Consider the following 14,165-nt stretch of genomic DNA (forward strand, 5'->3'; position numbering starts at 1 on the left):
CGCTGTGATCTAGGTAAGCCAGTAACGAAATCCATGGAAATTTGCTCCCATTTCCATTGTGGTATCTCTGGTTGCTGAAGTAGGCCTGAAGGTTTCTGATATTCCGTCTTGACTCGCGCACAAGTCAAACACTTGCTGACGTACGTTGCTATGTGGGCCTTCATGCTAGGCCACCAATACGTAGTTTTAATATCGTGGTACATCTTGTCCGAACCAGGGTGTACCGAGTAGCGAGATTTGTGCGCTTCATCCATCACAAGTTCTCGTAAGTCGCCATAGAGTGGGACCCAAATGCGTCCTGTTACATAATAAGCACCGTCTTCCTTCTGTTCTAAGCGTTGCCTTGACCCGCGTAGAGCTTCAGCTCTAACGTTTTCTGGTTTCAGTGCTTCTATCTGAGCAGCTCGTATTTGCGAAGGTAGACTAGAATGTATCGTGAGTTGTAAAGCTCTTACGCGCTTAGGCGTAGTGTCCTTCCGACTCAGGGCGTCTGCCACAACATTGGCCTTGCCCGGGTGATACCTGATAGAGCACTCGTAGTCATTCAGCAGCTCGACCCATCGTCGCTGCCGCATATTCAGTTCCTTCTGCTTGAATATGTGTTCTAAACTTCTGTGGTCGGTGTAGATGGCGCACTTGGTTCCGTACAGGTAATGCCGCCATAACTTAAGTGCAAAAACAACAGCTCCCAGCTCTAAATCATGCGTAGTGTAGTTCTTCTCGTGAACTTTAAGTTGTCGTGAGGCGTAAGCTATGACTTTATCTCGTTGCATCAATACACAACCAAGACCTTGAATTGATGCATCACAGTAAACCACAAAATCTTCTGTGCCCTCTGGCAGTGAAAGGATAGGTGCACTACAAAGTCTATCCTTTAGATGCTGAAAAGCTAACTCTTGTGCATTTCCCCAATGATAAACAACGCCTTTCTGTGTTAACAACGTGAGGGGCTGCGCGATCTTAGAAAAATCCTTAATGAATCTCCTGTAATAACCTGCCAATCCCAAAAATTGGCGAATTTCCTTTGGTGTGCGAGGCGCAGGCCAGTTCTTAATAGATTCCACTTTGGATGGATCAACGTGAATCCCATCCTTGTTCACCACATGCCCTAGGAAATGGACTTCACGAAGCCAGAAGTCGCATTTCGAGAATTTTGCGTAAAGCTGTTCCTTCCGAAGGAGTTCCAAAATAAGTCGTAGATGTTGTTCGTGCTCTTCCTTGCTCTTAGAATAGATCAGGATGTCGTCGATGAAGACTATAACAAACTTGTCCAGATACGGTTTGCACACTCGATTCATCAAATCCATAAAAACTGCCGGTGCGTTCGTCAGCCCAAACGGCATGACCAGAAACTCATAGTGCCCATATCGAGTCCTAAAGGCCGTCTTAGAGACATCCTCTTCTCGAACTCTCAACTGGTGATATCCCGATCTCAGATCAATCTTTGAGTAGTAGCTCGACCCCTGCAACTGGTCGAACAAGTCGTCAATGCGCGGTAGAGGATAACGATTCTTCACAGTTACTTTGTTGAGTTCGCGATAGTCGATACACATTCTGAAGGTACCATCCTTCTTCTTCACAAAAAGCACTGGAGCTCCCCAAGGCGATGAGCTAGGACGAATGAAACCCTTATCCAAGAGTTCTTGTAGTTGCGTGGAGAGTTCTTCCAACTCTGATGGCGCTAAACGATAAGGTGCACGGGCTACAGGCGCGGCTCCAGGAGCTAGATCAATCTGAAACTCGACTTGGCGATGGGGCGGAAGACCAGGTAATTCCTCAGGGAATACCTCAGGATAGTCGCGTACAACCGGAAAATCCTCTAGCTTCTTCTCCTTCTCTGTGGTATCAGTAACTAGAGCCAAAATCGCAGTGTGGCCCTTTCGTAAGCATTTCTGGGCCTTAAGAAGAGAGATGATGTTCTCAACAGCACTTCTCTTGTCGCCACGAATCATGAGAGGTTCACCACCTAAACCAGGAATACGAACGATCTTCTCGTTGCAAAGAATCTCTGCTCGGTGTTGGGATAACCAATCCATCCCAATGACAACGTCGAAACTACCCAAGACAATAGGAATAAGATCGATAGAGAAAGTCTGGTTAGCGAGAATAAGCTGGCAACCCTTGACTACGTGTGAGGCTTCCAAACTCTTACCATTAGCTAGCTCGACAGTGTGCTTGTCGCTCAGGGGTGTAGGAATACGCTTAAGCATCTTACTAACTTCTAGTGACACATAGCTAGTATCGGCACCCGAATCAAATAAGACTGTAACATAAAAGTCGTCGAGAAGGAACTTACCCGTCACCACGTTGGGATCATTCCTTGCTTCTCCTTGACCAATCACGAACACACGTCCCCTAGCACCATTGTTGTTGTTGTTCCCATTGTTACCATTCCCCTGATTGTTGTTGTTCTGGTTCAGTTGGGGACAATCCTTCTTGAAGTGGCCTTCAGCTCCGCACTGAAAGCACCCTTTGTTGTTACCCTGCTGCTGTCGCTGGTTCTGCTGAGGTTGCTGACGATTCTGGTTGACGGGGTATGCGCTTCTGCAATCCTTTGCAACATGACCAGGCTTGTTGCATCGATGACAGTTGCCCCTGGTGCATGGCCCACTGTGGTGTAGGCTACAACGATTGCACTTGGGGTGATTTCCTTTGTACCCACCATGACTTTGACCACCAGACGATTGCTGACTGGGGCTCTTGTGATCGTCCGTCTTTCTCTGCTGAGACTGAGTTTGCACCGAAGTTGAACCCCTGCTTGAAGTTCCATCCCATTTCCGTTTATCCCCACTAGAAGCACCAGAAGTAGTTGCAGCACCTATGCGCTTCGGTAACTTGTTCTGCTCCACCGCTTGGTCAGTGAGACGGTGAGCCAACTGTACAACCTGCTGGATAGTAGTCAACCTCGCTGAAGTCACATGACTTTGGATCTCTGGCACCAAGCCCTTGAGATAGAGTTCAATTCGCTTGTAGGGAGGATCCACCATGGTAGGACACAACAAAGCAAGCTCATGCGATCTCTTAGTGTATGCCTCAATTTCTGACCCCGACATCTTAAGATTGTAGAACTCATCTTCCAGTTTGTGAATGTCGTCACGACTGCAGTATTCCTCCCTGATCATTTCCTTGAAAGTTTCCCATGGGGTGGCATTGGCAGCAACCAACCCTAACATCTGCACTTGAGCATTCCACCACGTGAGAGCCAAACCCTCGAGAGTACCAGTAGCATACTTCACCCTGCGCGCTTCAGGGCATTCACACATTTCGAACACAGACTCCAGTTTCTCAAACCAGTGTAGGAGACCTACTGCTCCCTCAGTTCCGCTAAAAGTAGTGGGTCGACAGTCCATAAAGGTCTTAAAAGTGCACACCGGTGCCTGAGCATACTGACCTAAGGTAGGTGAAAGAAAAGACAGAGTTTAACACAAAGGTTGGTTCACGAGAGTAGGATCCAAATGATCCTAGAACAATTTCGGACTGCAGGATATACCTCCTGCGTGTGCAGCTGCGAGCGCTGCGGCAACTCGCTCGTTGATCAAAGCCGTCAACTGGGCTTGTGTCATGTTAACGCGTCCAGACATGGTTCTTCATAATAAAAGCAATACGTGTGAGAGAGGTTCGCGAAAGCACGATAGTAGGACAGAGTAAGTACGCATGTGTTCAAACAACAGTAGTTATACTAGTCAAGCATACCATGAGCAATGTACTACGCAACTAACAAGTAGGCCATATACATACATTATATTACCTAGAACGTCGAGCCTTGCATGAGGAGCGAAGTGTCGTTGTGGACCGTTGAGCACTAAACCGGTTATAGTCTGGTTTTAACAAAAACGTTTCTCCTTTATTAAAACCAAGTTCACTATAACCAATGGCTCTGATACCAATCTGTCACACCCCCAAAATCCCACCTGCGGAGTACTACCGCTTGGAGGCGTGACTGACCAGGATCCAGCCACCAATCATACTGAACAAGCATATAAGTAATTATAAAAGTTTAACCAATACGATTGGTGTTCCAAAACAAATAAGTTTAAGTTGTAAGCGGAAGCATAAGTTTAAAGTTGTAACATAAGTTCCAAAAGTTTCAAGTTTAACATAGTCTTGTAGCAATCCCTGTCCCACAACGATCCTCCTCCATGCAAGCTCCCACTGAGTACCTATGGTCCTGCAAAGCATGTAGTAACGAGTCAACAACTAGTTGAGTGAGTTCACGGGTGGGCGTTCGTTTTAGTTGTTTCGAAAACAGTTTACTTTATCTGGCATCCTGCCGTGGGGGTTACCCCATAGTTTTAAAAACGTGACCAGTTCGTTCCCAGTTACTCCGGCACTCCGGCCGTGGGGGCTACCCCATGTAGTTATCAGGCATTTCGGCCGTGGGGGCTACCCCATGTACATCATCTGGCTCTCCAGCCGTGGGGGCTACCCCATGTGTATACTAGACTCGTTACCGTATCGATTGCTGACTGTAGTCATGTTTATGTGCCCTGAAAACATCAATGTCTATCATCATTGACGTGCCCCAGATCCATTAGTTCACGCCCGTCCTCTGCGGCACGGTGTGAGGCTTGTCAGACCTAAATAGCGCTATCTAACTAATGACCCGCTCGCCATTGGCCCGGCGATTAGTCGATACAAAAAGGAGGGACTTCGTGATAGAGTTTTAGTCTAGTACGTTTATCCGTCCATCCGGACGAGGAATCACATTCCTGAACCACTGACGTCCTACCCAAAGGTAGACGAGGAACCCACGTTCCTGAATCCCGTTCCCAACCCAGGGAATCCCATGCTTTGTAAAGGGTGTGAACTCACCTCGGTTTGCTCGGCAGTTAATCACAGAAAGTCAATCAAGTCGCAAGTAGTCAATAACGTCCTATCACGGTTATCACGTATAATCAGATTCGAACCAAGTAGTGCACAAATGTTCAACACGTATGGCAGACACGTTTAATCAGTAGCAGTTCATAGGTAACAGTTAATCACATGTTCAAAGTCCAAACAGTTGGGCTCGTGATAACAGGCCCAAATAACTCATCAACAGTAGCACAGAAGTTCATAAGTCCGGCCCACTAACTAAGGCCCAAAGTGTGGTCTCGAGTCGCAACCGGACTCGCAAGCATGGTCTCGAGTCATGCTGTGTGTTGATCATGGATGGTTGCGAGTCGCAACCGGTGTCGCAACCGTAGTCTCGGTTCATCATGCTAAGGTCTCGAGTCGCAACCGGACTCGTAACCTGTGGTTTCGGCTTGTCCTGTTATGGTTGCGAGTCGCAACCGCGTGGTCTCGAGTCATCACGCTGTGGTTGCGAGTCGCAACGGGTGATTGCGAGTCGGTAAGCTGTCATTTTCACGTTCACGTGTTGATGCAGGTGTAATCAGCCAAATAGTACAATATAATCAGGCCCAAATCCGGAAATGACCAATAGAATTTCACTAACATATTTCCTAATCAGGCTATTAGTCAAATGTGGATCAAAATCACAAGGGTTTTCAATCTTCAACTATCATTCAAAGTGTTCTTCAAATATTCAAACCCATCTTCATCAAGTTCATAACATTTTAACCACTTATTCAATCAACACTATGAACAAGCATCAAAACACTAAGCATAACACATAACCCGGTTTTCATACAAGTCCGATTTCATGACATATGTAACCCGATTTCATGTTCATCAACATAAGTGGTTCAAACTTCATTTAGACACAACATATCACATCTTGCCATATAATATATGTTAACCGGTTATCAACATGGCGCATATTAGAATCATCATAAACATCAAGAACATCATGTAATCTCTAACTATAGACATCATCTTATGCATACATCCATTCAAGCACAAACACAACAAAAATTAACCATAAAAATACTAACCGGTTGGTGATGTGTGTGTGTGTGCCGATCCAAAGTCCAAATCCGAGAGTTTCTTGTGTCAACCGAGTGGATCCGAGAGTCTTGGAGATGTGTTTGTGTGCTAGAGTTCTAGTGGGAGAGAAGATAGAAGTGTGTGTGTGTTCTAATGTTCAACAAAGTGGTAACAAGTAACTAGGGGTGGTGTATTTATAGTCAAGTTCCAAGTGTGCACCCTTAGTGGGTTTCGAGTGGGGGTTCACGGCCCAAAGGCCCAACCGGCCACTAGGTTCTCGGCCCAAGTCCACTCGAGACCTCATGGTCTCGAGTCGGGTTCTTTGTTCTCGGGTTGGGTTCTCGGTTCACATAAAACACGTACACATATATATACAAATGCACACATAACAAACACATATCATGTAAAAAGGTTCACGTTTATCATTAAGTTCAATCGGCCAACTAATCACATAACATACAAGCAAGTTACAACGAAGGGTTCTAGATTTCGAGTTGTCACACACTAACCTTGAAAGTTCGGGTTGTCACATGGATCTTCATGTTCCTAACACGAAAACAACAATTCATATCGAGTTATCGACTTTTTTGCCTGTTAAAGTAGCAAGGTATTGTCGGCCAAATTTTATGACTTTATAACTGACTCGTTGTTACATTTGATTATTTGAGTTACATGGTTTATAATTACAGAACTACTAGTACTAAACAATTTAATGTATACAACCTTTGGTTTTAACAAACCAGAACTACAAGTACTAAACAATTTAATGTATACAACATTTGGTTTTAACAAATAATTTGGTACACCGTGACATATGTCATCATCAATAAACTGAATATACATTACCATGCAATTCCTAGCACCCCATGATTTTCCCCGCATCCACTCTAGGTTTCAGTTATCCACCGTCCCATCATTTCCGGCCATTATCTTTTACTTATCTTTCCTCGTAAAATTTGTACACGCGTATGACAAACTCGAAGCGATTGTCCGTTGAATATAGTTTGCCACATCATGGCTCGATTTTCAACTTGCACACGTTAATTTATAAGGTAACTTTTTCAAGAAGTTAACCTCATAAGAAGGACTAGGGTTCATCAAAAAGTAAATGGATCCATCCATTTCTACCCTCTTATAGTAATGTCGTGAAACATGTTCATCGTGTTCGACATTGCCACCAGAACAAGCTCGTTGGTAAGTTCAGCAAAAAGAGCGGAAAACCGTAATAAAAAGGGTTCTCTACAGGTAGTTCCTTCTGGGCATATAGTCAAATCACCTTTTTCTAGAAGCTTTGTGATCATGTTGGCATCAGTTGTCCGGTCATATAGTCAAATCACCTTTTTCTAGAAGCTTTGTGATCATGTTGGCATCAGTTGTCCGGTCTCGGGTTAACCGCACTGTTTTAATCGGGGAGATGATCTCCGAGAGTCTAGATATGGAGTATGTGACAATGAGAATTGGGCGTCCGAGGACAAAGGAGAGGAAAACCAGGTCACAGGTAGTGCAATGGGAGCAGACGAAGAGGACCCCCGTTTGGCCTGTTGACATTTTGGCAGGAGGAGGTGGTGTTCCTTTAATATAGACTCGCACCCCTAGGGCCCACAAAGCATAATAAACGAATGGCATTGGGAGGAGTGCACCCGCAGAAATACGTAGGCATACAAGGAGGAACCTATTGGAATCCAAAGAATGGTTATGAGGGCCTTACGCTGGGTTAGTTTCTGGACTAGTATGTCATCGTCGAATACCACTGGTTTTGGAAGTTTGTCTGTTGTCACTGCCTTTGGCTCTGCTGTCGCTTGTCGTACAACGTAACCTTCCTAAGGTTGAGAAGATAAGTCTAGTTAAACTCGCATAGTAGCTAAAATGTGTATATATAAAAGACGGTTTATACAGAGTGTATTAGGCTAATGGGTGTAGAGGAGGGTAGTCCTTTGGGGATGATTCACCACGTAGGCGGCCACGTCATCGGGTATGGGGGATGAGCCCCAATGTCACACCCCAACCGATGGCGGAATCATCGGGGCATGGCACTGAGCGAAACAGATTGTCTAGAAATTTCCATAACAACTGTCATTACCAATCAATTTAAGTAACATGTCCCATACCATGTCTCAAAAGGTAAACAAATTATTACAGACAAAATCTAGGCAAATAGTTCTATTCCGACAACTCAGATTTACAAAATTACCCAATTGTTTATCGGCTTCTAGAGACTCTTGATTTCAGATCTACAGACAACTATTAGTTGGACTCTAGAAGCTTATTCTAGCCTCGCTTTCCTAGCAGATAAGCGTCCTAATTACCTGTCACATACGTTAAAATAAAAGTCAATACACATAGTGTAAAGGCGAGTATACAAGTTTGATAATAGCATATAGAGTTCGAAATAGTTTACGCATAACCAACACGTACACAGAGGAAAACGAAGCATGTTAATTATCGACACGGATCTATCGATAACAATGACTGCGGGTTGACTGCCCAAGGCAGTTCGCAATACATGATCACCACTGTAATCCGTGCAAGTAATTGTCCTTAACAACCCCCGCATGAGCTGGTGCTGAGTCCAAACAATAGTACTATCGTCGTTAAGGCAGGTAGACAGCATTCCATGTGTAAACATAACAAACAAGCATTCATTAAGTCACGTAATACATGCAGTTACGGTTAGCGTTTAAAATATTGCGTAGTGTGTTCGATGTGATTTCGTATAGGTAACGTATGTAACACCCAAAAGTGCTTAAAGCAAAAAGGGATCGAGTATACTCACAGCGGTTGGATAGATTGAAGGGAGCGCCTGAGAGCAAGGTTAGCCTGAATAGTTCGATAGCATAACGATAAGTGACGCGTAAAACGGAAACAAGTATTGGGGAATCGGTCAGCTGGTCGATCGGACGGCAGTCTGATCGGGCGGCTGGTCGGGTGAGTGACTATCCGTTCGGACAGTTGTCCGGTCGGGCGGTAGTCCGATCAGATGACTGTTCGAGTGGATTGTTTCTTCCTATGAGAAGGATGTGTTTGTGTATGATGGTTTGACTTTTGAAGTTTTTGTTGTAGCATTTGAAAACATTGAAGTACCTTTACCTTCCAGGTCGGTCGATAGGACGGTTGTTCGATCGGCCGGCAACCTGATCGGCTGGGCACCCTAGTGGGAACAAGTTCACAGCGGAATGTCACTCGATCGGATAGCAGTTCGATCGGGTGGCATTCCTAGTGCATTGAACATGTTGAGAAATCGATTAAGTGTTAAAGCCTAAGTATCTCATGATCTGAAGAGTAATCCGATCGGATGGTAGTCCGATCGATCAACAGTTCGTTCAATACTTAAACTTCAAGTTTTAGCATAAGTAATAAAATGTGGGACCCAAGTGCAAGTCGATCGGTTGCCCGGCCGTTTGGGTGGCTGTCAGTTCGGACAGCAGTCTGATCGGACGGCACCCCGTCCTGGTCATCCCGTTCGTCCTACACTTGGTTGTTTTGAATTGTTTGTCGTATTATCGAGGCATTTTGATAACGTGTAAAACAACAGTAACTTTGTCACTACTTGGTGCTCTCGATCGGACAGGAATCACCCAGGTCCGGTCAGTTAACTTTTCGTGACGGTGTTCCATGTTTAACCCAAAATCGGTAAACCTCGTGGCTAGAATCCAGATCTTGAGCCCCACAACCACAAGAAGGAGTAGTATGTCAACACAAGGTCCAATTCCATCGGTTTTGAGTGTATTGAGTGTAAAAGAGTTGAAAGAAAGTTGAAAAACCATCTTTCAATCCTTTCTTTGGTGGAAATGTTTAGATCTACAAGAGATCTTTGTTTGTTTATGTGGAAATCGATTAGATCTAAGTTGTTCTTGGTGGATTGAGGCCAAAACATGAAGTTCTTCAAGAACACATGATGACGTCACCCTAAAACACCTCAAATCGGGTGATTTCACGGTTAAAAGTTAAGATTCAAAAGATAGAAAGGTGTAGGAGTGCGTGTAGATTAAGAAAGTACAAGGTTTAGAGCGAGATCTTACCTGAATCGAGAGAAATCTGAGAAAAGGTGAAGTGCACGAGCTGGTCGGTCAGAGGGTTTCCAAAAGTCGAAATGATGACAATGACAGGGGTATTTATAGAGTTCCAAAAGAGGAAATGGCTGGCCGATCGGTTAGCAGCTTGATCGAACAGCCTGTCCGATCGGACAGCAGTCCGATCGGTCGGCTGGTCGATCGGCTGGTCAACTGATTCGAGTGTTCGGTGCGACAATCTGTGTTGTTTCGACTTCGATTGTGAGGGTTGCGATGCGATAGAGTTTCCTAGTCAAATTACTTTTAATCCCAACTACCCATATCGTGCGCTGTCTCTTCTCCACTAATTATCATACTATATCAACATATAATCATCCTTGTTTCGTATTTGTTTTGCGATTGCGATTCGATTGCGATGAGTTCGATTGCGATTCGATTGATTACCACATAACGTAAATAAACATGCAAAGGTAACACTTAAGGCACACACACACGTATAATAATCACCAAAATGCGTAATTCGGGTTTGCGAGCGCGATGTTTATTAGATTAGTTCGATTATTGTTTAGTTGACTTTATCGCATTGTTACTTCCTATTATTCACAGTCGTAATGCGATTCGTATCGAGAAATATACGTCGATTACTTCGATTGTAATTAACTACTCCACATAATACAACTAACGTAAAAATTCAAAATAAACTACCTACAGTCAAAGAAGTCAAAACAGGGATTGAGCAAGGAGTGTGACGGGTGGTCCAAAGGACAACCCTTAATGATGTTAAAAGACGAATTTACCCTTCACTTAATCATGTAATTATCTTGAATTAGATAACTACGAGTGCTTATGTTTCAGGTGTAGTTCGGAAGCTAAAAGTGGATACAATGCAGCTTTGGAAGGATTGGAGAATGAACGGGTCATGCGTGGAATGAAAGAAGAAACAAAACCCAGCATTCAGGGGTCCACCGTAAATTACGGTGGCCACCGTAATTTACGGTGGCCCTGAAACATGCCAGATTCCACCGTAACTCAGGAGACTTGCACCGTAAATGTTTGATGTCCACCGTAACTTACGGTGGCCACCGTAAGTTACGGTGGAGGCTGCGAGGAAATCCGTAACTGCCTCACTTAATCAGTTTTTGGGTGTCTTTTCACATTATCTCATCATTGGATGTTTCTTGGGCATCTTGGGGGCGATTTTGGCTGCTTGTAACTGGTTCCAAACAAATTCTAACATTCGGTTGATGTTTTTGATTGGTATGAACACTAAACTTGTTGTTATGATGATTCACCAAGCTATGTGTGGCTAAACTTATGGTGATCATCCTGAATTGAAGGTTTGTCTATGACTTTTGTGTTTGGATTCGTATTTCTAGAATAATAGACTTGCAATGCGTTTGTTTATTATTGTGTGTGAATGTTTGTTTGTAAATTGTTGATTGATGTTATGATCATATTCTAAACCGTACGTTCTTGGTGTCACTGACAACCGAGATATCACGGGAGGGATTAGGGTTGGATATTAGTCAATTGGTTATCGGGTAACAACCTCGCGTTTTCATAATCCGAGTACTTAGTTCCCTTTTATCACGAACAAACAATCATACATGAATCATGTCTATGTGATTCTTTCTAGTGAACTCAACACAATTGTCAAAAGCAAAATGGAAGTTTAGGATGGTCGCTTTCACCTAATCTGCTTTACAACCTACCATTGATTTGAAGTTAATTAGTTATTTTAGTGGTAAAACCAAACAATCCAAATTATTGATATTTACTTTTTGCAAATTAGGTTATTTTAGTTAAAGTGCAAGGCTATAGAATCGACACATTTTCCACATATTCCCTGAGTTCGATACCCATTTACCACTATCTATAGTTGTTATTGGGATTAAATTTGCGTGTACCACGACATCACGTCAAATTTTGGCGCCGTTGCCGGGGAATAGTGCGCAACGTGTGTTAATTTAGTAGTTTTGTTTGTTATTTTCGGGTTTACGCTGGTTGTGTTTAGTGTTGATGTGCGTGAAGTGTGTTATAATTTGGATGTATATCTTAAGCCCTTTTTACACTTTTAGCCAAGTTTTAAATTTATAAAACACGATATTTACTAATACTAAACACACATATGGGCAAGTGCACCCATCGTGGACGTAGTATAGTGTTGGTAAGATACCGAGGTCGTCCAAGGACACAAGAGCTTTTAGTACCGGTTTATCCTCAATGTCTAATCAAATCAAAATGTTAGAAAAAGATTTTAAACTAAGAAAATAAAACTAACTAAAACGCTGAAAATAAAAATAAAAATAAAAACAGATAGATAAGATGAATCACTTGGATCCAACTCGTGTGTTAGTGTAACCTTTGATTATTTTCGCACTTTTGCAGTTGTTTAAGAGATTATCTTAGTTATTGTGGTAGGCCCCTCTTTTGAAGGCGACGTTACCCTCAACCCAGTAGTTTGAGTCAGCAAGGATACAATCCTAAAGGGTCGGATTATTGAAAGATAATTAATTAAGTTATTAATGCATAATGTGGTAGGCCCCTCTTTTGAAGGCGACGTTACCCTCAGCTAAGTAGTCTGAGTCAGCAGGGATACAATCCTAAATAGATGGGTTAAAGTTTTAATAGTAGTTTAACTTATGAGGGGATCAAAGAGTTTGGACCCCCGCCATCCAATACCTTTGGGCATTGAAGGAGGTCCTACTAATTTTGACCCAGGCCCCTTGCAGGATCTCTAAACGCTGAACAACGGCAAGACTCTTACCAAACCGTTCCCTTAACCCCCGACCAGGTAGCCAACATACCTCCATATAGACCGTGGAGATATGAATGGTTAAAATCTTTTATTTTATATAGACAGTAAAATAATGCCAAGACACCACGGACAAACGATAAGGAAGAATCACCTTCAACATAAGAAACTAGTAATTAAAGTCATTAATACAAAACCAATTAAAAAGTGCAAAAGATTAAAAATAAAAAGTGTTACACTAACCACTTGTCTTCACCAAGTGATGTAAGAGACTTAGGCAAACATGGCCTTTGATTGTCAAGAACTCTTACGATCAATCTTGGATCTCGAGACGACTCACACACTCTATGATGGACAATGGATGATGGTCGTGGATGATGGTGGTATGGCGGTGGTGGGTGGTGGGTGAAGTGTGAGAGAGGTGGTGTGCCAAGGGATGAGTTGAAATGTCTCCAAGCACTCCTATTTATAGGCTGGACAGAAGCTCGGGCACGGCCCCGTGCCCGCTGGGCACGACCCCGTGTCCATCCTTGTCTCTCTTCTCATTAATTGTAATTCGCAATTACAATAAATACGCCTGCAGGAGTCTGACCACGCCCCCGTGTCCACTGGGCACGGCCCCGTGGTGGGCAATAGAAGCTTCTAAAGGTTTGTCTTTTCTGCTGCTTCTTGGGCACGGCCCCGTGCTCGCTGAGCACGGGGCGCGTTCAGTCTTCTGTGTCCTTGGTTTTGCTTGGGAAGATGCTGTTGAGGGGTCGGGCATTCCACTTTTGTTCCTTTTCTTGTATTTATGTTAGATTTTGCTGTCTTTTTGCTTCTTTTGTTAATTTGAGCTCATTTAATCCTGAAAATACAAAAGGAAGACAAAAACACACTTTTTCCAACATTAGTACTAAAAAAGGGTTAGTTTTATGCCACATTTGATATAATTTATATGTTGCATTTTGCGCATATCAGTGTGCAGGTACTTTCAGGTGTATGCATACTAGAGGCTCTCAGAAGTCGTCACCACTATCGTTCGATCCGGAAATTGAAAAGACATTGAGGCAAAATAGAGTTCTATTACGAGAAAACAGAATTGTTGGTTCACCTACTTCACCCATTACACCAAGAGACATCATGTAAGAATCTCAAGTACCACCCACAACGGGTCAAACGACCTCAATTTTCACACCTACTGTCACACAACCATCACCAAACACCACCATACCTAATACCACTACTGAAGTCACACCAACCAATGCTACGCAACCAATTACTACCCAAGTTGAACTCACTATTACCTTTAGCCCTTCTACCACAATCCCACCACTTTCCCATTTCTTTCCCCTAACTACGGGTCAATCATCTTCTAATTTCACAATCGCACCAAATTCAACTATTGTGCATGCTATGCCATCTTTTAGACCACAAAACCAATCAGGGTTTCAATATTCAACTCTTCCCTTTGGGCAATCTTCGGGAGTTCAAGGGGATGGTTATGATGATGGGTATGAAGAAGAATTTAGGGGATACGAAGAAGAAGGCTTTTA

General features: G+C 43.4%; 1 pseudogene; it reads right to left on the minus strand.

The window, feature by feature from the left end:
- Positions 1-6,724: 6,724 nt before the first annotated feature.
- Positions 6,725-14,165, minus strand: part of LOC110914126 — a 53,601-nt pseudogene continuing 46,160 nt past the window's right edge.

This window comes from Helianthus annuus, chromosome 15, assembly GCF_002127325.2.
Source record: "Helianthus annuus cultivar XRQ/B chromosome 15, HanXRQr2.0-SUNRISE, whole genome shotgun sequence".
Taxonomy (NCBI): domain Eukaryota; kingdom Viridiplantae; phylum Streptophyta; class Magnoliopsida; order Asterales; family Asteraceae; genus Helianthus; species Helianthus annuus.